The sequence below is a fragment of the Littorina saxatilis genome, linkage group LG12 (assembly GCF_037325665.1).
Source record: "Littorina saxatilis isolate snail1 linkage group LG12, US_GU_Lsax_2.0, whole genome shotgun sequence".
In the NCBI taxonomy this organism is placed as follows: Eukaryota; Metazoa; Mollusca; class Gastropoda; order Littorinimorpha; family Littorinidae; genus Littorina; species Littorina saxatilis.
Genome location: NC_090256.1, coordinates 76716161 through 76741309, shown reverse-complemented (window position 1 = coordinate 76741309; position 25149 = coordinate 76716161). Strand labels below are relative to the sequence as shown.

The window sequence follows — 25149 nt, the reverse complement described above, 5'->3', positions numbered from 1 at the left end:
TCAACGACGGCTGCTCAGACCACTTGTTCAAACGCGTACAAACATTCTTGGGAAATGCTCTCTCAAAAGCCCTGCTCAGCAGCTAGCAGTTAAATGTTCAGCAGTGAGCTTGATGTGGGCTATTTGTGCTCAGCGCTGTGAAAATAGTCCACTTCTTAAAGATTACTTTCGCTTTGAAATCCTTATACCATCCATGTCTGATAAAATATGTACATGAAATTTGAGTATTTGGTTTATTTGAAGTTGAAAATAGCAACAAATTAAATTTGTTTGATGAGTCAGCTTAGAGTTAGACCAACCGACTATTTTAAGGACTCTTTCTGGCATGTCAAATAAAAGCAAACCTAATCTCTCGAATAACTTGATGTACTTAACGACATGTCTTAGCATAAATTACCAGACGTTTGAAGGCAATGCATTGAGAAATTTATTAAATGTGCTGGATTTCTTCTGATTACCCACTAAAATGGCCCCAGAAACCGCATTTTACGGCTTCTCAGAAGAATTACATACCGTTCATCATGCCATTACGCCATTGTTAGACAAGATATGTAAACTAAGCTGACTGTTTGGATGCATATTTAATTTTTCTTTCTAATAACATGCACAACAGGTTTCCTTTCAGCAGTTTTGATAGTATACTGTTCTAAAGAAGAAACGCATAGCTTGTAATATTTGGTTAATTTAGTTATATGGCTACAAGGATATCCACCAAACTGCAGAAAATGTTTATCTGGTCGTCGACCTTTCGTCCATTGCCACAAGTGAGCTCTGCACGTGACGCATGCGTTATCAGTGGCTACAATGTCAAAATTGCTCATTTGGCATGACCACTCGTCATGCTTCAGTGTAATCTCGTGAAACTTGGGGAATATTGAGCTCTCACCATGTCTTCCAAAACCCATAAAAGCGGATTGTTCGCCACAAAGAAATCAGACGACAATTCAGCGACGAAAGATGGCCCGATTGAGCAGAGAAGACCGCCAAATTGCATTGGGTCGTTTACAAGCAGGCCAAAGTCAAAGTGCAATCGCCAGGCACTTCCACGTGTCCCAGAGCACCATCAGTAGACTGTGGGTCAGGTTTCAAGCCACTGGCTCCGTTGCTGACTTGCCACGAGCGGGAAGACCAAGGGCGACAACTGCTGCTCACGACCGCTTCATACGGCTCCGCCACCTCCGGAATCGTTTCCTGTCGGCCTCATCTTCTGTCCAGGCTCTCCCCGGGCCACACCGATTATCGGACCAGACCGTGCGGAACCGCCTGCATGAAGCTGGTTTGAGAGCTCGCTGTCCTCACCCGCCGCCATCGCCAGAACCGAGTGCAGTGGGGCAACCAGCACCTTCGCTGGACCGTCCGGAATCACTGGAGACACGTGTGGTTCAGCAACGAGTCCTACTTCCTGCTCCAGCGACATGATGGTCGGAGGAGGGTCTTCCGGAGAGTAAACGAACGTTACGCGCCCAACTGTGTGGATGAGGCACCCGTTCATGGTGGTGGAGGCGTCATGGTGTGGGGGGCGATCAATACCGCTGGAAGGAGCACCCTGGTGCACGTCCAAGGGCGCATAACTGCCCAGCGATACGTGGAGGAAATTCTGCGCCCACACGCCCTTCCTCTTCTGGCTGACCAGGATGCCATATTCCAGCAGGACAACGCTCGCCCGCACACAGCACGACTCACCACCCAGTTCCTCACCGACCACCATGTCCAGGTGCTTCCCTGGCCATCCATGTCGCCAGACATGAACCCGATAGAACACCTCTGGGATGAATTGGACAGACGTGTGCGCAGGCGAGAAGAAGCGCCGGCAAATCACCGCAATCTATTGCAGGCACTTCAGGAGGAGTGGGACACCATCCCACAGCAAGATATCCGGCATCTGATCCAGTCCATGCCCAGAAGGTGCCGGGCAGTTGTTGCTGCTCAAGGCAGTCACACCCCTTACTGACTTGACAGCCCCGGCACCCAATCGTATTGATTGACTGATTGATTTGAAGATGCAAATGAACTGTGTGTGCATTCAACTGTGTCCATACCAAATTTCAAACAAATAATCTAAATATTGGATTTTCTGTTAATTTTTTCTAAAAATAAAACAAATTTGGCAAGTAGCAACTATGCGTTTCTTTTTTTGAACAGTATATGTCGATTTTAACACGTTAAACTTGATTTTGCGAATTTGATTGTTGGGGATGCTAGTCTTGTAGGTTCTACTTTATAAACAGTACCTCGCGTAAACTAAATCTGTTTTCTATATAACATAGGACAATGAATGGCCTTTTCAGTCTTATAATTGGTTTTACAATAAATGGCCTTATTAAAATGATCTGCCCTCAAACGCGTTTGCTTAGTTTGTTGTTGTTGACAGGTAGTATAGAAATAGAATATGAACGTTGGACATGTTTTAACTGCTAACTAATATTGACAAAACCACTGTATACTTCTGTGTCTGCAGACTGTTCCTGGCATAATTAATGTAAATGCTTAAAAAATTCCTTTAACCATTTTAAATATAAAATTTGTTGTTTTGTGCAAGGGAGGTTACACAGTGGCCACTACATACAGTGTTGGTAGTTGGCCCCTGAGCAAGCGTCAGCATCAGTGTTGGTAGTTGGCCCCTGAGCAAGCGTCAACATCAGTGTTGGTAGTTGGCCCCTGAGCAAGCGTCAACATCAGTGTTGGTAGTTGGCCCCTGAGCAAGCGTCAACATCAGTGTTCGTAGTTGGCCCCTGAGCAAGCGTCAACATCAGTGTTGGTAGTTGGCCCCTGAGCAAGCGTCAACATCAGTGTTGGTAGTTGGCCCCTGAGCAAGCGTCAACATCAGTGTTGGTACTTGACCCGTGAGCAAGCGTCAGCATCAGTGTTGGTAGTTGGCCCCTGAGCAAGCGTCAGTATCAGTGTTGGTAGTTGGCCCCTCAGAGAGTATCAGGGTCAGTGTTGGTAGTTGGCCCCTCTGCGAGTGTCAGCATCAGCGTTGGTAGTTGGCCCCTCGGCGAGTGTCAGCCTTAGTGTTGGTAGTCGACCCCTCAGCGAGTGTCAGCATCAGTGTTGTGTCAGTATCAGTGTTGGTAGTTGGCCCGTGAGCGAGTGTCAGCCTCAGTGTTGGTAGTTGACCCCTCAGCGAGTATCACCATCAGTGTTGGTAGTCGACCCCTCAGCGAGTATCACCATCAGTGTTGGTAGTTGGCCCCTCAGCGAGCGTCAGCCTCAGTGTTGGTAGTCGACCCCTCAGCGAGTATCACAATCAGTGTTGGTAGTTGGCCCCTCAATGAGTGTCAGCATCAGTGTGTGGGTAGAGGCCCTTGAACAAGGAACAGCAACATAGTCATAAGAGCAGAAGGTTTCTTGTATTAATGTTAGCAACAGAGCAGTTTCACCACATAATCTTACAAGAAAAAGAGAAGACAGTGAGTAATTCTAAAACTTGCTCTTATTCATACTACACTTAGCAAACCATTTTATCTGTACAAATTGTGTACTTTAAAAAAAAATCACTCCCGAATCATTTTGTTCAAACTTTATACGCCATTAAAGGCACTTCACTTGGAAATGTGGCACACTCTTCCGCTGCTCAAAAAAGGATGCCCCAAAAATTGACCCGAAAAAACACAAAGTACCACTTAAAAATCAACTCAAGTTCAGGATAGACACAATAATAATAATAATGAAAATAGAACATTTATATAGCGCTTCTTCACAGCTCAAAGCGCTTTGGCAACGTTTACATACATGAAGAAGAAGATCAATTATCTGTCCAGAACAGGGTGTCTTCTTTGGTTAACTTTTGTACTTTGTGTTCTGCCATTACTGCTGATGCAGGTGTCAATCGCTTCAGCAGTAAAAAACATGAGGTCTTGCGTTAATTTAGAGGGGTTAAACAATTAAAAGAAAGCTCTGTATATCAGCAATGACTCAGTCCTTTAAAATGAATCAGACAAGGCTAACAATTCAGGAAATGGAACAAACCAACTGAATTACAAATTAGCACAATTTCTTGAAATCCCCTAGAGCATGTTCTATTCTCCTCACAATCTATGCCCCCCCCCCCCCCCCCCCCCCACGTTAACAATAACAGCGTAAATACATGTTTTTAGTACTAGTAAATTACTAGTTATTGTCACTTAAGAATCAGTTTTGTTGATATCAAGGAGTAGTAAAATTTAAAGTCAAAGTTTCAGATAAAAGTTTAAAAAAGAAGTCAAACACTGAAACAGCATTCTTCTTACTCACTGTCCAGTTTTTGTGTGTGTCACTGTGTGTGAGAACAATACGTTTTGACACATCTCTTTCAACGTGTATGCATACTACTACAACTATTACACAAGTTAGTACTATGTGATCCCAGAACGCCTCTTCTTTTGTTTTCCAAATGTTCTACAGAATTGTCAATGACTGAATGAGTATCATATTACAAGCATAACATATTTACCTGAAATGATGTCCAGTCTTTTCTTGCACACCACGTTCACTAAGACTTATGCTTTCATTGGCATTCCTCATTGTCTCTGCCCTTGCTTTGGTAAAGTTCTGTATGTTAGTGTCCACGGGTAGAAGATGACACTGGAGGAGAGCATGGTGGTGCCAGACGATGCAGACGGTGATGAAGTTTATTCTCTGGTGATACAAGAAAGAAAATTATGAGCGTTTGCTGAATGTTTCAGTGTTTGCTTGTATGCATTTACAATTACCAGGTGAATACGCTGCACAGATCTGCAGTGCAGATGATACTAAGACAACACTGTCAGCACAGCTACCAAGTCAAACTTACAACGAGCACAGTCAGTATATAAATTATAATATGGTGCTGATTAACAATAACAACCCATTTATGATTTAAGTTTCAAACATGCCTTTTCTGCTCTAATGTTTTCTCTCTCATGCAAGCTGTTTTATAACCTTGACATTTTCTGCAACAACATTCCCAAACACAATCTGAAAAGTAGCATGCCTTGAAAGGAACATTTGATCAATTATGCTTTAGATCTATTCCAAACATTACCTTTTTTCATCATGACAGGAAACAATGCTGACGTGTCTTGCTGACGTGTCTAGTTCACGTGTTGAGTTAACCTGCTTGGAGCACTGCTGTAGATATAGGGTGTGACTGAGTATTCAGGGTGTCAAGATGTAGCCAATGTCACCGTATATGAACAAGCCCAGAGGTGCTTGGATTGCAGGACACACCCAACTCTCATTTAAAATCATGGTACCCTTTTCACACCCTGGCCATAGAACAACACGACACACGGTCCAAAGATGTTCGTCACCAACTACTTCAATGCCTGTAGAAGCCGTCACGGCTGATTGATTGACTGACTGATAGACTGTTATTCGAAAATGTGTGTAAACAGCACCACAAACACGCCGAAAAAGTGCACTACAAGTACAAGCTATCTGGAATTGCTCACGAGTACGTGTGGTTAGCCGCTTCCTGTCGGGTTCACACTCGTCGTGCAAGGCAGAATATACATTCGGTGGATGCAGCGAAGACTCGTTTCCTTGCTGATGTAGAATATGTCGCCGTGCATGGACTGACAGACATCAATCACGCAGAAAACGGTGCAATCATAGTCTTCGCGGGTGCTTGTAAGTGCTAAACTGCATACCGTCCACACTCTTGTCAACATATTTCAAAGAGGAGTCCATGCTTTGACAAATGAAAGCGTGCGGCACTCTCCTTATCGTCTTGGGCATTCCGCGGATCCGTGCGGTGACGAAAATGTGTTGATGGCGCATGTTATATCGCAAAATGATGCACGAGTCGAGTCGACTCACAGTCTCATTTACGGCCGCCATTTTTAGGATTAAAATTATCTCCCTTGCAAGTTGGGGGCGCTTCTGTCTGCTCTTACCTAACTTAGGGCTGGGGGGGGGCTGCCCTATGTTAAGAGCGACATAGGAGCGCTCTTTGGCCAAAGAGCGGTCCGTGAAACGCACCTATCTTAACTTTGCTCTTAACCTCATCTTGACCCCTTAAGAGCTCCTAAGTTAGGATAAGAGCGGTATATGAAACCGGCCCCTGGTTCTTAACCGGACGAACCTGAGTTTTCGAACTAGGTTTGGGGGGTTCGGCGAACTAGGTTCGGGGTTTGCAAGTCATGTCTTGGGAACCTTGAAGATCGGGCCGAACCTTTGACTCTTCTGCCAAGGAGGAAGACAAATTATTGAAAAACTGAATCTCAATGGCGGACGAAATCACCCAAGTCAAAATTACATTTTCTGAGATTTTGTAAAAACAACGCTTGAACGAAAAGGTAGAATGGTGACTTCCGTTCGATTTCAAGTTAAGCTTTTCACTTTTCCGAGCAAGACAACCGCTGAGAGTGAAAAAACGCCGCTGTTCGACTTCGAAATTTCCAGTCGTAGACGACCTTCACTTCTGCAGCATTGTGTTAGTGCAGGTGAGGCAGTGTGACTCATTTCGCTGAGCTCGTTTTCGTATTGTTGTGCATTAGGATCATCTAGTATGATATGAATAAAAGCAGGAATGACTTCGGCATGTAAACGCATTGATTTTGTCGAAATCAGCACAGCAGTAAGCTAGATTCTTTCTGCTCAATTTGTTTAATTTTTTTCTTCAAAAGTTTATGACTTTGATTTTGATTGTTTGTTTATCTCATCGGCACAACATCCATCAGGCAAAATATCAATATGTTGAATGATAACGTTGAGATATTAAGGAAGTTCACACATTTATCTGCTTGCAACAACAATCGCAAGGACAGATCTATCTGCTTCGTTGACTGCTAGATTTTCATTGAATTTCCCAAGTAATGATGATCTCGTTTTCAATTAGATCTGGACAGTGTTTGTGTTCTTACTCTTAGATTCATGATTGACCATGCAGGCTGATTGAGATCATAACATTGTGTTTGTTTGTGCTGGTGCAATGTGCAGATCAATGGTCCGGACCGCAGGATGACCAAGTGATCAATACAACTTGCGTTCACCACTCAACATTGTCTTCCACCTAACTCAAGGGCAAAAATAAAGGTACATGCTGGTGAAATCATTGTGCAATTTATGTCTGTGAAGATCAAGATAGTTGTTAGCTCTAACTGATCATGCTTATTATTATCAAGTTACATACACACTCCGCCCCAGCACCACCCTAAACCCATAACAACACTCTCCAGTCCAACCCTTCCGTGCAACGTCTGTACCTTGTTTGTGGTTATGGGGAGTGCTCAAATAGTTCCATAACTGTTAATATAAATTAAAAGTACTGAGAGTTTCATTTTCCATTGCTCTTCCCCTTCCTCACGTCACATTACACACTCCCTTTGCCCCATCCCCCACCCCCTCTCTCTTTCTATGCTCTCTTTTTTCTTTTACTTCTTCTTCTCTTTCTCTCTCTCTCTACCTGTATAAATCAGCTCTCTGGTTTTTGCTTCTGTAAGTGTAATGTAAAGTTCTACATCTCTGCATTTGTATTATCATTTTTCAGAATGCCCTTGTAATAACTTCAGCGTCTGCCCATGGAGTCTATATAGGTCAAAGTCTCAAATGTGATGTGATCAAGAGGATGCAGCAATGATCCAGGTAATATTGCAAATACTCAAACTGATCTAAAAGCAGAAGCATAACGTGATCCACAAACATTTCTGCTTAAACATTACAGGGTTACAGTACACCCAATAGGCCACGGTCAAAAGATCGTGTAGGTTACCTAGCCCAAAGTTAGGCGAGGATAGCAACTGATCAAAAGATCAGACAAAGGCTTAACAGCCTAAGTACCAGTCTGATAACATAACATAACATAACATAACACCCAGAAAAACAGCTGGATGTTAGTGCATAATTATCTGCAAGTGCAAGCAACATCGACCCTCTCCCCCTGCTCTTTTTCCATCAGCAAGAGCAACATTTATTTTCATGTACAACTTTTCTAGTGCCTCATGTTGTATAACTGTTGATATTTAAATGAAGCAAGTGTTTGTTTTCAATGGCACTGCATTTCCCATGTACACACACACACACACACACACACACACACACACACACACACACACACACACACACACATTCGCATTGTCTCTGCCTGTCTGTCTGTGTCTGTCTGTCTCTCTCTCTCTCTCTCTCTCTCTCTCTCTCTCTCTCTCTCTCTCTCTCTCTCTCTCTCTCTCTCTCTCTCTCTGTTTTTACATCAGTAATTTTGATCACTTGCACTTCACTGGGATTTAGTTACTGAATCAGTCATTCAGTGAGAGTGTTATGTAGAGTAAGAGTATTAAGTCTGCTGCTGCTGCTGCTGTTCTTACTCATTACTGTTTCTCCTCTCTGCATAATTCTTGTTCTCCCTTGAAATGCTGGTGTTTTTTTCATCATTACAGTATCTGTCCATTGAGTCTGCGTCTGAGCTAGCTGTGATGGGACCAAAAAGATTCCAGAATGAAAGAGGTAACTTTTACTGATCTTTATTTAGTTAATGGAGAAGTTGGTTCACATAATGCATTACAGAGTTGCTGCCTTTTTAGATATATTAAACATTGTACCAGTCATTACATGATCAAACTGTGTTAGCCACCCCACCTTCCCCGGTTCCCAGCTATCCTTCTATCCCCGCCTCTAAACCCCCACCCCAATCCTTCCATCTCAATCAATCAATCAATCAATCAATGAGTCTTATATCGCGCATATTCCGTGGGTACAGTTCTAGGCGCTCTGCAGTGATGCCGTGTGAAGTGAAATTTTATACGGCCAGTAGATTGCAGCCATTTCGGCGCATATTTACCTTTCACGGCCTATTATTCCAAGTCACACGGGTATAGGTAGACAATTATTAACTGTGCCTAAGCAATTTTGCCAGGAAAGACCCTTTTGTAAATCGTGGGATCTTTAACGTGCACACCCAATGTAGTGTACACGGGGGGAGGTTCGGACACCGAAGAGAGTCTTCACACAAAGTTGACTCTGTGAAATAAATTTCCGCCGAACCTGGGATCGAACTCACGCTGACAGCGGCCAACTGAATACAAATCCAGCGCGCTACCAACTGAGCTATATCCCCCTATATCTCCCCCAAATCAAATTTACTGACACAACACTGATTTTCATTTTACCTTATTTAAGTGTTCTTTGAATAAAATTATATAGCCTGTTGCTGCTGCAAATGTTGTTGTGACTGTTCTTCCTCAGTGTATATTTTTTTCGTTTCCTCAGAATGCAGTTCTCCCATGCACCACAGCGTCTATCAATGGAGTCTACAATATTGTCTGGGATGTGATTTGAGCAAGAGCATGTCAGAATGATCAAGGTAACTTTTTAAACACACAGAACTGATCAAACTGTAGAATTCAAGTACACAATTTCAGATGTTTTCAAATGCATAACATACTGCAACAGTCAGGGTCTTTCTCCACATAAAGAGTGTGAGGTTGCGACCTTTTTATTTGATTTTTGTACTATAAAAGGCAGATATTCAAATAAAAGAAAGTCTTGCATGGGGAGGAAGGAATATGCATGAGGCTTTTGACAAGACAAACTGTCCTTATTAGAGCCTAAACATACGTTCCTTACCGTTAGAACCAAAATGTCAGACATCATAGATGCTCCAATTAAACAAAAGAAGGGCATCCTTTTACTTAAACATAATTATACACTGTACCGCACATTAATAACCTGGTTGTGTTCTGTGGCAGTGCATAGTGGGAACCTTTTTGCTTAATGAATTTCACATGTGTCTGTAACTTGAATCTCCACCAAAAGAAGCTGGACGTAAAAAGGGGTGTCTAAAAAAAAAGCGCCCTATTTCCTTTTTGATCTCTTTTTTTTTTTCGCAGTTGTCTTGCTCGGAAAAGTGAAAAGTTTAACTTGAAATCGAACGGAAGTCACCATTCTACCTTTTCGTTTGGGCGTTGTTTTTATAATTTGGATCACTTGCACTTCACTGGGATTTAGTTACTGAATCAGTCATTCAGTGATAGTGTTATGTGGAATAAGAGTATTGACGTATGCTGCTGCTGTTGTTCTTACTCATTACTGTTTTTCCTCTCTGCATAACTCTTGTTCTCCCTTAAAATGCTGGGTTTTTTTTTTCATCACTACAGTATCTGTCCATTGAGTCTGAGCTGTGATGGGACCAAAAAGATTCCAGAATGAAAGAGGTAACTTTTTAAACTGATCTTTATTTAGTTTATGGAGAAGTTGGTTCACATAATTAATGCATTACAGAGTTACTGCCTTTTTTGATAAATTAAACATTGTACCAGTCATTACATGATACATCTAAATGAAATGGGCTTGCTGAATGATATCAAACTGTGTAGATAGCCACCCCACCTTCACCGGTTCCCAACTATCCTTCTATCGCCCCCTCTAAACCCCCACAACCATCCTTCCATCTCCCCCAAATCAAATTTACTGACACAACACTGATTTTCCTTTTACCTTATTTAAGTGTTCTTTGAATACAATTATATAGCCTGTTACTGCTGCAAATGTTGTTGTGACTGTTCTTCCTCAGTGTATATTTTTTTCGTTTCCTCAGAATGCAGTTCTCCCATGCACCACAGCGTCTATCAATGGAGTCCACAATATTGTGTGGAGTGTAATTTGAGCAAGAGCATGTCAGAATGATCAAGGTAACTTTTTAAACACACAGAGCTGATTAAAGGCACAGCACGCCTCCTGTAAACCATCACAGATACTGTCAGGCTTTTACACACAGTACAAACACCCTTCCATTTCAACGCTCACCGAACGGGAACGTCCTAGGTGCCCTACGTAAAGAGCAAGCAATTTTCAAATAATTAATTTTGCCGATTGTCTGACCACGGTGGGTTTTGGTGCTAGACCTAACTTTTAAAATCTAAATAATAAATTGACAGCTTCTTACACAAACATTCTTGAATCCCAAAAGAATTATTTTTTCATCAAGACAAGATCAGTACAATTCGAAGTTTTAAAAGTTGGAAAAAAGAAAGCCCGGAAGCAGGGTCACGCCAGGTCGTGGTTCTCGTAGCAGACGATGGTTTATGCCTATTGCCAGTTCCTCTGGCTGTGAACAGCCAAAAGCCATCGCTGGAGTTCTTGTGAACCACAGCCGTGTGTTTCATTAAGATTCAGAGGTACACAATAACGTGCTATTGCAGATAAGCTTACTGCGAGTCGCATTCAAATTACAAACTGACGACTACATTGTGAAAAAAGGATACTAGATCACACGGGTTCACGATGGCTCAGGGGTAAGATAAACCACGCAAAAATAAACTATTTGAAAATTTCTCACTCTTTACGGAGGGTACCTTTAGAGGCCAAGTCACCATTGTGAAAGCCATTCTGCTCAGCTGGAATTTGATGAATTGTGGAATTATTTTTTTAATGAAATGAATTCACAAAAAAAGAAAAAATATAAAAATTTACTGATCACCCAAAGCACTCAGGTTGTAGAGTTTTGGGATGTGCCGTAGATAAGGGGAGGTGTTATTCTATGTAAAAGCCTGCCAGGTAGCGTGAGCCGAATTGTTTGCATGGGAAGGACTGTGCCTTTTAAGGATGCATGGGTTTTTTATCTATTCAATTGCAGGAAACCAACACAACAGCCAATAGTTTTTCATCTTGAACACACGGCCAGTACAACTGGCCTTGACACGGAACGATCCAAGGGGGGCAATCTTAGTCATCTGAAAGAGGGAAATCCAAACGCAATCCGCTTTGTTCGATTTTATGGGCTTGGACGATAGAGAAAAATAAGAAAAGCAAAAGCTGGACGAAATTGCTATCAAGAACGCAGAATTGATTTTTTGAGTCACTTGAGAAAAAGTGACTCTATGTAATCGGTCAGTGTTAGTCTGTCCGACTGCCGGCCGTCCGTAGACACCACCTTAACGTTGGACTTTTCTCGGAAACTATCAAAGCGATCGGGCTCATATTTTGTTTAGTCGTGACCTCCAATGACCTCTACACTTTAACGATGGTTTCGTTGACCTTTGACCTTTTTCAAGGTCACAGGTCAGCGTCAAAGGAAAAATTAGACATTTTATATCTTTGACAAAGTTCATCGGATGTGATTGAAACTTTGTAGGATTATTCTTTACATCAAAGTATTTACATCTGTAGCCTTTTACGAACGTTATCAGAAAAACAAGGGAGATAACTAGCCTTTCTGTTCGGCAACACACAACTTAACGTTGGGCTTTTCTCGGAAACTATAAAAGTGACCGGGCTCAAATTTTATGTGAACGTGACTCATTGTGTTGTGAATAGCAATTTCTTCCTGTCCATCTGATGCCTCATATAATATTCAGAACTGCGAAAGTGACTCGATCGAGCGTTTGCTCTTCTTGTCTGAGTTTGTTTTTAGCCGTAAGCGCCATTTCTCATTTCGAATTTCTCATAACTGCTGTTCACAATGCGGACGCAGTGAAACCAACAAAGGGGCCTCACTCTGGAAGAGTTTCCTGCTCCGATAAACATGGCAACCCCCCTTTCAGACCCATTCATTTCAGACTTCCTCCTTTTTAAGATCTTGCTTCTTTAGATGTTCTGTGACGGGTGAAGTGGCGCGCAGTGGTAAGACGTCGGCCTCCTAATCGGGAGGTCGTGAGTTCGAATCCCGGTCGCTGCTGCCGCCTGGTGGGTTAAGAGTGGAGATTTTTTCGATCTCCCAGGTCAACTTATGTGCAGACCTGCTTAGTGACTTAATCCCCTTCGTGTGTACACGCAAGCACAAGACCAAGTGCGCACGGAAAAGATCATGTAAACCATGTCGGAGTTCGGTGGGTTATGGAAACACGAAAATACCCAGCATGCCTACTCAACGAAAGCGGAGTGAAGCTGACTATGCTCGCAGAGTATAGTGTGGGGAACCCAAATGGGCAAACAAGCTCACACGTCACCAGAATTTCTGGAACGCTGAAGAAGAAGAAGATGTTCTGTTCATAACCTCTATAAATTACCCCCATTTTTAGACCCCTTCCATTTTAAGACTTGATTTTCTCACATTTTTTAAGGTCTTAAAAGGGGTTTCCCCTGTACTCCTAAAAAACCCTGACCCACAAAGTAATTTAATTATAACTGCTGTAATCGTTCCTTCCGTGTGCTATTATCTGTGGTTTTTTCTTTTTTTCTCATGTGTTGTCTCATCCTCTGTGCGCCCTGAAAGAGACCTCCGGGTCGAAATTGCCGTACCTTGTCTTATCCAGCTGTGATCCCGCCTTCGTATTAATGTGAGGGCAGTACTTTTTTTAAACTTTCAATATTGACCTTACGTTTTGCATAAAACACCAATAATGAATTAAAAATACATCAGAAAATTATTTCCTCACTATACACAATAACCCCTCATTTAAAGGCTGACAAAGTCCTATTTAATTAGTTTACTTACTTCCAGGGCTTTTCCCATCGTTGCGGGGATGTATAAATTAAGCTTCCTGCAAAGTTTTAGGTTTGAAGTCCTTACCAATTACAAGAAATAATCAATTCTTAATAAAGTTTATTGCTATCTTTAGAAACAGTTCTCCAGGGCTATTTTTAGACCGTCAACACAGACAGTACAGATTCGTCAATCCCTGCGTGAAGAAAATCGCTCACCTTCCACGTGCAAAACGTAGTGATATTGACACGCCAGATTAGCGCGGTAGCGGATTGTGCTAAGCAGGAAAGCGCGCTTTTCTGTATTCTTGTTAACTTCGCAATTTCCGGAAAACATCCACTTTCACTTTGAGACTGTTCTGTTTACATTCGACACTATCAACACCACTTTGCAATACTGAAATAATTTTTTCTGTTTTCGAAAGCTACAGCCAATCGTTATTATATCCCCTTAGGTACAGTTTTATAACATTATTGGCACATGTAAACAATAGGAATTAATTAATGAACGCTACGAAAAGGGCAGCCTTTAACCTATGAACTTGCAACTGTGTTGACCTGTATAATGTAACATAGACCACCACCATCTGTCTCTGTCTCTGTCTCTGTCTCTCTTACACCCCTTACCTGTTCGCAAACCTTTACCCAAATGTATGCTAAATGTATATACAATACAAGACAAGACAAGACATGGCAAGACAAGACAAGTTAGGAAAAGGTTGCCAGTAGGCCAATAGAGGGATGACAAGACAAGACAAGGCATGACAAGACAGGACAGGACAGGGACCAAAAAAAAAAGAAAGAAAAAAAGAAAGATAACTAATTCGGTCAACAGATGTAAAAGAAATAAGCATTTGTTTGGGTTGAATGTTTGGGTGTCACCCTGTACATATTTGTATTTTTGCAGGACAGGGTCGAGTTGTGATGATGTCAGGGCGACTGAAGACACACCAACAAGTATTCTTCGGAAGTGTTTGGAACACAAATGAACATTATTTCATAATAAAAAGGCGGCTGACATTGATGTTCATATCGGTTCATGTTCATATTCTCAGCACAGACGTGTGCTTAGAAATCGGATGTTTAAGAACAAGAGACAACCCTGAATAAAGCCTTATGAAATATGGTTGGAGCTGGATCAAAAGTGTGTGTGTGTGTGTGATTGAAGGGCAACATTTATAAATGATGAGACAGAAAGCTAAAGCACATCCTTTTATCGTACGTTCCATATCGTCCTCCTACTTTAAATGCTTGCTAATACAGACGTTCTCCAAGAAAACGTCTATCCAGTAATGTTTTGTTTATCGCAATGAAAGCTTTTTTTTGAGAAGAATGAAGAGGAATCAAATTTTTCAAAAACAAAAACCAAGACCAATTGCTCAAAACGTAAAGAAACAGGATGATTTTGGTTCAGTAGTATTATTTGTAGACCCTCAAAGCAATACACCCACAAGGGATTCCAGTGTATCAGTGCAAATAGAAAATTTATGATATAACTTGAAAATTAAAACAGACTGAATTGTGATAAAAAGAACCAAAATCCCGAGTAGTTTTTTTTTTAGGTCTCCCTCTTCACTCAATCCCCAAACTCATATTCTGTACCGAAAAGAGCTCAAACACACACGTGGACAGACAGACACGCACACACACTTTGGTAAACATCATGTATGCTTCTCGACTCTGCTGATCCACAATTAGAAATATCGCTATCATCATTTATTTTTGGTCACCGTCTTTCCCTTTTCACAGGCAAGTTTTTTTGTGTAGCATTTCCCATAGAACCACGGTAGACACAATGATCAGTCCATACCAGTCATGTTATTTTCTCGAATCAATTTATAACCTTTAACCCAGGAGGGTAAATGACATAGAAGGCTTCGGGTAATCTTGAACTTTAATGTGTTAAATTCATAGCTCATAATTCAGAGGCATTCAAGCCTCCAAATTTGGAGAACCTGCACTTGTAATCATAACAAGTCTTTTAGATCCCTTTAAAGTCACGGAATGAACTCCGATGAACTGTACGAATCATAGCGTACTCTGGTACGAATGCATTTTGTTTACAAATTACATGCGTCAAAGAAGGAATTATCCGTGTCAGCGGACAGGGGAGGCAACTTTGTCGTGTAATTGAAGTCCCTTGGTTGACAACCTACGCCATTTTCGCCGATCAAACAACCAAATTGATTAATTATGCTTAGGTTTGGAGCTTAATCCGTCAATTAATTTCATGATAAAATATTAAATGTTCTTGGGCTTGATTACAGGTACTTGGATCTAAAATAAGTAAAGTATGCCACTCGATTCTGAGCTATGAATTTAACACACTAAAGTTCAAGATTACCAGGCTTCGTGCACCATGATCAAGTGGGAAGGAGAGACCCAAATCGACAACCAGCACGGAGTTACCACTCAATCGGTGATTTCGTCTTGGAGGCAGCCATTTTTGGAAGGGGAATAACTTACTTGCTTTTATTGTCGACTCGGAGTGAGCTCCCCTCGTTTGTCGGCGATCCAGGTTTCGTGTCTTAACTGGCCGAACTAGTCCTTGAGTTTGCCGAACAAGTTCACCCAGTTAAGACACAAACCATGGTTCGCGAACCTTAGTTCGCTGAAGCTCGCATTTTTCATGATCCGCTAACTTCGACCATTATTTTTGATAATCACTGAGACTCGGCATGTAACCTCTACTTATCCCCCCCTCTGCTTCTTTCTCTCTGTAAACTTGTAGGGCTAGTTATTTTTCGGTAACTTACCCAACAACCAAAATCACTTACCCAACAACGGGCCTGAATCCTCGATAGCTCATGGGTAGAGACTGTACACATTGTGGATCTACTTTTTGCGACTCAAAAGTTCAGAACACTCTAAAGTACAAAATATACATTTCTGGAGCAAACAATACAACCATACCGCATTTAAACCAGCAACTACAGGCTTGAACACATGAATCTCAATATAAAATCCATGAGTTTGGTTGTTTTCTGAATTCAGATCTGAAGCTCGCATTTTTCATGATCCGCTAACTTCGACCATTATTTTTGATAATCACTGAGACTCGGCATGTAACCTCTACATCTCGACGCGCTTGACGTTCTTGATGTACATCACCCAAGAAAGACGGAGTTCTTGTGTTGACCAAGACTATTTAACCAACCCCAACATTGGTTGAACTGCAGTAATAGTCTGTACGAGCAAAACACATCATCGCACACACATCATCAAAACCATAATTTAATTTGCTTTTGCTTCTGCTTGCAATATATAACTACAGCGAGTAAGTCTTATATATTTTACACTGAATAAGAACTGATTCTAAAAACGTTCATGCACGAATATCCCGGAATCCTCAAGAACATATGAAGATATGCGCGCACCCAGACTGAAAGAAACTCTCTCTCTCTCTCTCTCTCTCTCTCTCTCTCTCTCTCTCTCTCTCTCTCTCTCTCTCTCTCTCTCTCTCTCTCTCTCTCTCTCTCTCTCTCTCTCTCACACACACACACACGCACGAATGCACGCACACACACACACACACACACACACCCCAAGTCACACATACACACACTCACTCACACGCACTCACTCACTCTCTCACAAAAACTTCATACAAACAAAACACACACCCATACGCACATATGGACAGACGGACATACACACCTTTACAAACAAACACACATACACGCACACACATACACTTATGCACACACACACACACCACACACATTCACGCACACACACGAGTACAGACTCATGCACGCGTGCGCACACACACACACACACACAAATACACACACACCCCACACACACTCACACACACACGAGTACAGACTCATGCATGCGTGCGCACACACACACACACAAATACACACACACACACACACACACACACACACACACACACACACACACACACACACACACACTCACACACACACGAGTACAGACTCATGCACGCGTGCGCACACACACACACACACACACACACACACAAATAGGGGAAAGGCTCCTAATATGGACCGGCTCCTAATATGGACCACCTCCTGTTCTGACAAACTAACGGCGCTAGAGCGTTCAAAACAATTGTATTCGCTTTATTCACCCTCTCTGGATAAATTGCACATGTCAAAACAGTTTCAGAAACACAAACCTCAAAACCATTGGGCTTTTTCTCTTTTTTTCACTTTTGGCAGCGTTCACTCTAAATTTGCCGCCTAAAACGAACTCGTTTCTGTCCACAGCCAAAGCTTTTATCACACAAAAATGGCTATATATGACAGCTAAGACCGTATTTGTTACATTTTAGCAGTGTGTACCCCGAGTTTCTACTGCAAACAAAAAATAATAGCAAACCCTCAAAGTATGTGCGAGTCCCCTAATATGGACCACCTTCAACAAATCGAAGAAAATAAAAGCTAAAGGCAATTTTAATTAATTCATTAAGAAGCTTGCTGAAAATAACCTGTAACTAGCCCTCGAGATTTCAAAAAAATATAACAAATAGTCTTTTTTTTGTGGAAGTTGATAATTTCACTTATTTTCACTCGGTTTTTGATAAGCTTCTTCAGTTTCCTGGTGTGCTTCAAATAATGCTCTCATCAACCTGAAACAGCTAAATCTAAAGCATATTTGAATTAGTCTGACTTGCACACTAAGTTGTATCATGTTATTTTGAAATATAGGGGGCTTTTTACAGTGATTCGTGAAGGTCGCTTCACTGGTCCATATTGGGCGCCCAGGCTCCTAATATGGACCTTTTTTTTCTGTATTTGATTTTTGCTGAATGTCTATCAAAGCTATTTCACTCTAATTAGGCCTAACGGTTAAACTAAGAGAGAAGGACTACCAACCACAAAATGAAACTTCTTCGCAAGAAAACAAGCTAGTTATCAGCAATAAACAAAAAGTGGTCCATATTAGGGGCCCTTCCCCTACACACACACACACACCACACACACACTCACACACACACGAGTACAGACTCATGCACGCGTGCGCACACACACACACACACACACACACACACACACACAAATACACACACACACACACACACACACACACACACACACACACACACACACACAGTAACACTAACACATGTGCACAAAATGAACACAAACACACACACCGCGCGAGAGAGAAAGACTACAGGGAGGCATGACGTCATGATGCATTAATTGACGTCAAAGACTTTCGACCGTGACGTATTCTTCTTACGCGAGCTTTATCCATAGACTTGGAAACTACGGAATTTCTACCCGTCCAAAGCGGCCTTGGGTGGCGTTTGCTGAAAAAATGGGGGCGCCAATTTTACCCACCGTATTTTTGTTAGTATGGTCCCAATTTTTGGTGAACTTCCATCTCCAACTGCAGCCCATAATCGGGCACAACGAATCCTTCTTTATCATGTATTATCGGTGTGAACATTTCTCAAGTCGATTAGCTTCGCTGGGATAAATTGACAGCTTGTAACACAATCATTTTTAAATCATAAAAGATTTAGTTTTCCATCAAGACAAGATCAGTACAACTCGAAGTTTTGAAAGTTTAAAAAAAAGTAGCCCGGAAGCTGATCACGCAAGGTCGTGTATCCGCAAACAGACGAACTTTCTGCATATCGCTTGCTTGTTTGAAGCCAACCGCCGACGATAAGTTCGTGTGACTCGCAGTCGTTTGTTGCATTTAGATTAAGAGGTACACAATTACGAGCTATTGCAGATACATCGAGTCGCATTAAAATCACAAACTGACGACGAAATTGTAAGAAAGAAAGAAAGTGTGTGACACGGGTTCATGATGTCTTAGGGGTGAAATATTGTGTGTGTGGTTTACGCAAGCTAAATAGTCATTAAGACGAACTGTGTCATGTAATACTATTAAATACTTTTGCAAGTGTGTCTCATAAGGGTAGAACTGCTTTTTTTCATGAGAAGATTTAAATCGTTCTGCAAACCATTTGAGGCAGACTGGGCCTTTAAAATCCAACGAGGATGATATTCCCCCATACCCCCCCCCCCCCCTCTCATTCCTCCCCCCATCCCCCCGCTCAGGCAAGCATACAAGACATATTCGCCACTGTGCGGCGCTTTTTCAGTCTCTCTCGCTCTCTTCACTTCCGGAACGGCGCACGCAGCTGCCGGAAGTGGAAAGAAAATGCTATTAGAGAGATTAAGAGCCGGTTTCACATTAACTGGAACCCGCTGTCGTTATTTTGGCGTGGTCGGGGACACATTGCTAGTTGCTGGGGTGACAGTTTCCGATGGAACACCAACCTGACATGTCGCCACAGTCGCTAGAGTCAGATGGGTCGTTAACACTGGGAGTACAAATTTGGTAGATGGTATTAACACCGCCACTAAAAGCACAAGAAAACGACAGAACTCAGTCTTAATTGCTGGTCGGTTTTATGTGTGAATGCGGGTTGGTGTTTTTATATTTAGTCAAGTTTTGACTAAATATTTTAACATCGAGGGGGAATCGAAACGAGGGTCGTGGTGTATGTGCGTGCGTGTGTGTGTGTGTGTGTCTCTGTGTGTGTGTAGAGCGATTCAGACTAAACTACTGGACCGATCTTTATGAAATTTGACTTGAGAGTTCCTGGGTATGAAATCCCCGAACGTTTTTTTCATTTTTTTGATAAATGTCTTTGATGACGTCATATCCGGCTTTTCGTGAAAGTTGAGGCGGCACTGTCACGCCCTCATTTTTCAACCAAATTGGTTGAAATTTTGGTCAAGTAATCTTCGACAAAGCCCGGACTTCGGTATTGCATTTCAGCTTGGTGGCTTAAAAATTAATTAATGACTTTGGTCATTAAAAATCTGAAAATTGTAAAAAAAAATAAAAATTTATAAAACGATCCAAATTTACGTTTATCTTATTCTCCATCATTTGCTGATTCCAAAAACATATAAATATGTTATATTCGGATTAAAAACAAGCTCTGAAAATTAAATATATAAAAATTATTATCAAAATTAAATTGTCGAAATCAATTTAAAAACACTTTCATCTTATTCCTTGTCGGTTCCTGATTCCAAAAACATATAGATATGATATGTTTGGATTAAAAACACGCTCAGAAAGTTAAAACAAAGAGAGGTACAGAAAAGCGTGCTATCCTTCTTAGCGCAACTACACTACCCCGCTCTTCTTGTCAATTTCACTGCCTTTGCCATGAGCGGTGGACTGACGATGCTACGAGTATACGGTCTTGCTGAAAAATGGCATTGCGTTCAGTTTCATTCTGTGAGTTCGACAGCTACTTGACTAAATATTGTATTTTCGCCTTACGCGACTTGTTTTTTTTTTCACTGGAGGGTTGAGGGGGGGGGGGGTAGGTTGCAGGGGAGGGGTCAGAGTTTTAAGTTGCAGGGGAGGGGTCATAGTTTAGAGAGTCGGGCGGGGCAGGGGGGGGGGGTGCATTCCCCTTTCTCATTCAATATATCTTTTTGTACATTTTTTTCTGTTTATCCCCAGCCTTATTCTGTCCCTTTTTGGAGGTCACCATTTCTCCCCATCTGCGTTGTGTTTCCTTCCTTCCTCAATAGTCTTTCCTGTAAATATGTGAAGCTGTTCCAAAACATACTCACGAGCTCTGGTTTTGATTCTCAAAGCGAGCAAACTTCAGCTATAAGTCAGCTCGTAGAGTCGGTATGCTAGGGGATTTAAGCCTGCCTCCGTTAAGAAAATAGTACCGTAGTGGTAGTCAAGGGTTGTGTAAGTCCAGTTGCGCAACCGAGAAAGAGAGCTTCCTGAGGACGGCTGCCAAAGATGCCAAAAACGGCTGTTTGCGCAGCGTCTCATTGTTGTGGCAGCCGTCCTCGGGACGGCTGGGAACGGAAGCTAGATCGGTTGTGTGGAATGGGGGTATAACTGCATGCATCTTGGACACCCGGCCAGTACTGGCCGGGTGTCCAAGATGTAACTGCATGGTACTGAATGGTAGCGTAAGTTGCACAGCCGGGTCAAAGGTTACGGCCTTCCCGTTGCGAAGGCGTCGTCACAGGCTGTACAACTGGGCAAGTAAGACCCGTTCGGCCAAGTCGGAAAATTCATGGGTTTTTTTTCCCCTCTCCCGATCCATTCCCAATGCATTCCAATTTGTCTTCTTCTTTTCATTCTGATTCATCTGTTTGGTTTGTTGGTTGTCGTGCTTGTGTATGTCATCAGCAGTGATATGATCTTTCAAATGTTCAGCAATATTTCTTGGTGGACTACTTCAGTACTTGAAATGTATTGATTGATGGAGATATAGATGACCGACTGATTGGATTAGGGAATTATGTCTTTCTTTCTTTCTTTCTTTCTTTCTGACAGTTGTTATAATTACCTTGGATTTAGCTGTTGATAAAGAGCACTTAAACTGTGATCTTTTTTGTTGTTCACGGTCAGTATTGCTGAGGCTATTGCTGGTTGCATTGGTTGTGCAAATAACAACTTGAGGCGTAGCCGGCTTTGGATCTAACAAGTCGTCACGCTTATAAGACAATTGCCTGTGTCATTTTTTTTATGTTTTGAGAAAAACGCAAGCCTATCTCATTTTAGTTATAAGTTGCAAACTGCCTATCTCGAGCGGTGACAGCTGGATAAACTTGAGCGATAAAGAGCTGACAGCAACATTTTCAATCAGCAAAACTGTATAACAACCCACAAAGAGCTTTTGCATACTTTCACATTCTTAAAACAAGTCTTCCTGTATCATAAAGAAAAAGTGCCTAACTCAAGAAACGAGATCGGCAGTTTTAATTGCTTACGTTACCGTGACAATGGTTTCCGATGGTCTGAGAGTTTTGACTAATACACCAGTTAACAGTTCCTCGGCCATATTGGAACTCGCGCATGCGCATACCGTTTTTTCGAGAGGTTTTTTTTCATTCGTTTTCCTTTGATTTGAACGCATGCGCAGATCGGTTTTTTCGAGTGTTTTTATCCTTCCTCCTGTTCCGGTTTCCTTCTTCGTTCCAAGCAGGCACCGGAACTGTTAACTGGTGTATCAGCAAAAAAAAAGCTTGCTGTTCATTATTACGATGTGCAGTTGGTTGCAATGGCATCCGGTAGCTGAAGGGTTTGTGATTAGTCACGATCAGATTACGTGTAATCCATGTTGATGATATGACGTCATGTTCAACTGAGAAAGCCCACGCATACATACTCACTCACGCACAAACACACACACACACACACGCACGCAAGCACACACGCACGCACGCGCGTGCGCACGCACACATTCCCCCTCCCCCCCCCCCCCCCCCCACACACACACACACGCCCAGACACGCACGCCCTTGCTTGCAATTGGTGATTACCTTAGTTCCGAGGCTGAAAGCAACTTTGCCTGGCTGGTATTTGTCAATTTGTAAGACTGAGCGTGCGTCCGCGCGCGTGTGTTTGTGCATCAGTGTGCGTGTGTGTGTGTGTGTGTGTGTGTGTGTGTGTGTGCGTGCGTGCGTGCGTGTGTGTGTGTGTGTGTGTACGCATTATAAACGAAGCGTACAGTCATGCAGCAGCAAGGTCAGTCCCATATTTCCCAGACAGGTCTTGGGCAGAGTGGGCCGATGAAAGGATAACACAGAACGAGTCTTAACTCATTGTCTCCCAGTTACGGATATATCCGAACCCACTCATATGGCTCTATCTGACCTGGTACGGATATATCCGTACACAGCCACTTCAGTCGATCCAACGCCTGCATTCCAGCGTGTTGATACACAGTTGCTACACAGTTACCGTGACTACAAATATGAGTGACCTGCTGCAGCACAGTTGGTCTCGGCTAAAAAAAACTTGGTCAACATAGGTGGGGTAGAAAGTGTGAAAGGAAGAAAAGGGGAAAGGTTGAGAAAAAATCAACGAGAAGACTACCTTTCATTATTATTTTTTTATTTTTATTAAAAAAATACATCCGCAAAATACAAACTAAGATACGCCGCTGCCGACTCAACAGGTTTAATCTTCAAAGAGTACAGTAATATCAAGTACATCTTGCCAAAAGTCCCCTGTTATCCAGTCATTCTATGAATTCAACCATAGGAACCTCAGAATTATTGCAAGATTTGCTCTGTGAAGTTTTTTTGATAGTTTTATGTTACCGCTACAACATACAAAAGATCTAGGAAAATATAACTTACCATTTCAAAAGTAGGTCAGGTCAAGGTCAAGCTTACCTTTTTTCCCGAATATCAAGCCGTGTGCGCTCTTTGTAGACCAAGTAATCCATATTTTTGGTTAATGTTTTCAGGTTTGGCATCAGGAATGCTTTCACACGATGATGATAATGATAATATTTTTTGGTATCGTTTAAACAAATTAAAAAACACGACTTTGTGTTAATGTTTTAGTAATAACTAAGAAAAACTTATCCTACTCAGTCACAGCTTGTGACTGTCTTTAGTTATTTATGTCTTGATGTAGGCTGCTCATCGAGTCTTTTGATTGATACAGTTGCACTTTGAAATAGAATTGAAGAGGCTGAAAAAAGGCCGAGTCAGATTTGTATGACCTTGTTCTGAAGCAGTCCACTCAGTCTCTGCACAAATAATGTCACCTTAAGACTTGCAAGTTTCCTTTTGAAGCACAATGTCAGTTCTGTGCAAAAAAGGCAATGAACTGCACACATTGTATGATTGATGTCTATTTGCTGCTGAATTAGCATCTTTGTACACAAGACAAAACAACTTATTTCTTATATGCACGAACATATCACGTGCCCTGGACCCTGTATCTCTTTTAGTCGTCTGTGTCATTCTCGTCTGCGCACATGACATAAGCGTTGGAACATTCAAGCCCATGGCATTCACCACAAGCAGAGGAGCAATCCAGACCGTGTTTTCTACAACTGCAGCGCTTGGTATCACAGTCAGATTTGCAGTTGCATCTGATGACTGACAGCAGCTTGGAAGGTGCTGGAGGGAGATCAGTGGTACAGGGTACCAGGTTGTCTCCAGCTGTCTTCCAGCCCCAATCTTGAGGTTCCAAGACAGTTCCTGCCCACTCTTGTACTTGTAGATACACACGAAGACTGTGGTATTTTGCTGCAGCAGACGTTGGAGGAAGACAATGCATTTGTAAAAACGAAGTTCCCCCTGCAACTTTCGTGCAGAACATGTTGTACCTCAAGTCATCCAGGCAGTCGGGAGATGTTCCATCATAAAGTGAGACAAGTATTTTCTCCCCAGCTTCAGTGCTGTTGCTCGGTGTACAGTCTGTAAGAAACATGGAAGCCAGACTCTTGAGTTCTTTAGATCTCTGAAATTTGCGAAATGCACTTCGCTTGCCTACTCCAAATGGCCTTGACGTTGTGTCGCAACCACTGACAGCATGGATGACTGGTAGGACTTGGCATAGACTGCCAAGACACCTGGTATGCCTGATATTCCATAGCTTGACTGTCTTGGTACTTGTCCTGTGGCTTGGTTCCAAAAAGATGTCACGATGGTTGTCCGAGGCATGGTGACAAAGGAGAACCAGCAAATCAGTGTCGTCTCCTACAACAATAGTAACCTGTGTCTTTGAACTCTCTAGAGCCTGAGCAACTATCATGTAGTCTGCATCTCCGTCAGCACACACCGTCGGACACAAGTTTGCAGCCAGGGCTTCAGAGAGGAGGTTAATGAACCGCTGCTTGTTCTTCTTGTTGGAGAGAAACACATCCTTTCTTGCCTGCAATGACATTTCCGGCTTGAAGACGACTTTAGGTGAACACTTTCCCTTGGCTCGACGGATGTGAGTGACATCCTTGGTAGATGGACCAGAGTTGTATCCATCGAAAACCACGGTTGCATTCTGGAACCTGTGCTGAACAAACTGGACGTAAGAACATATTATTGCAGC

At 42.3% G+C, this 25149-nt stretch overlaps 2 long non-coding RNA genes across 2 annotated transcripts; one reads left to right on the top strand and one right to left on the bottom strand.

The window, feature by feature from the left end:
• Positions 1–3091: 3091 nt before the first annotated feature.
• Positions 3092–6014, bottom strand: LOC138982812 (uncharacterized). Its single transcript, XR_011460981.1, has 3 exons — positions 5003–6014; positions 4433–4617; positions 3092–3304 (listed from the first exon to the last, which is right to left on the bottom strand). It is a non-coding gene; the product is annotated as an uncharacterized lncRNA (long non-coding RNA).
• Positions 6015–6027: 13 nt separating this feature from the next.
• On the top strand, positions 6028–14652 carry LOC138982811 (uncharacterized). The gene is made up of 8 exons (XR_011460980.1): positions 6028–6404; positions 6901–6996; positions 7451–7545; positions 8337–8403; positions 9166–9259; positions 10053–10109; positions 10493–10586; positions 14225–14652. It is a non-coding gene; the product is annotated as an uncharacterized lncRNA (long non-coding RNA).
• Positions 14653–25149: the final 10497 nt, after the last annotated feature.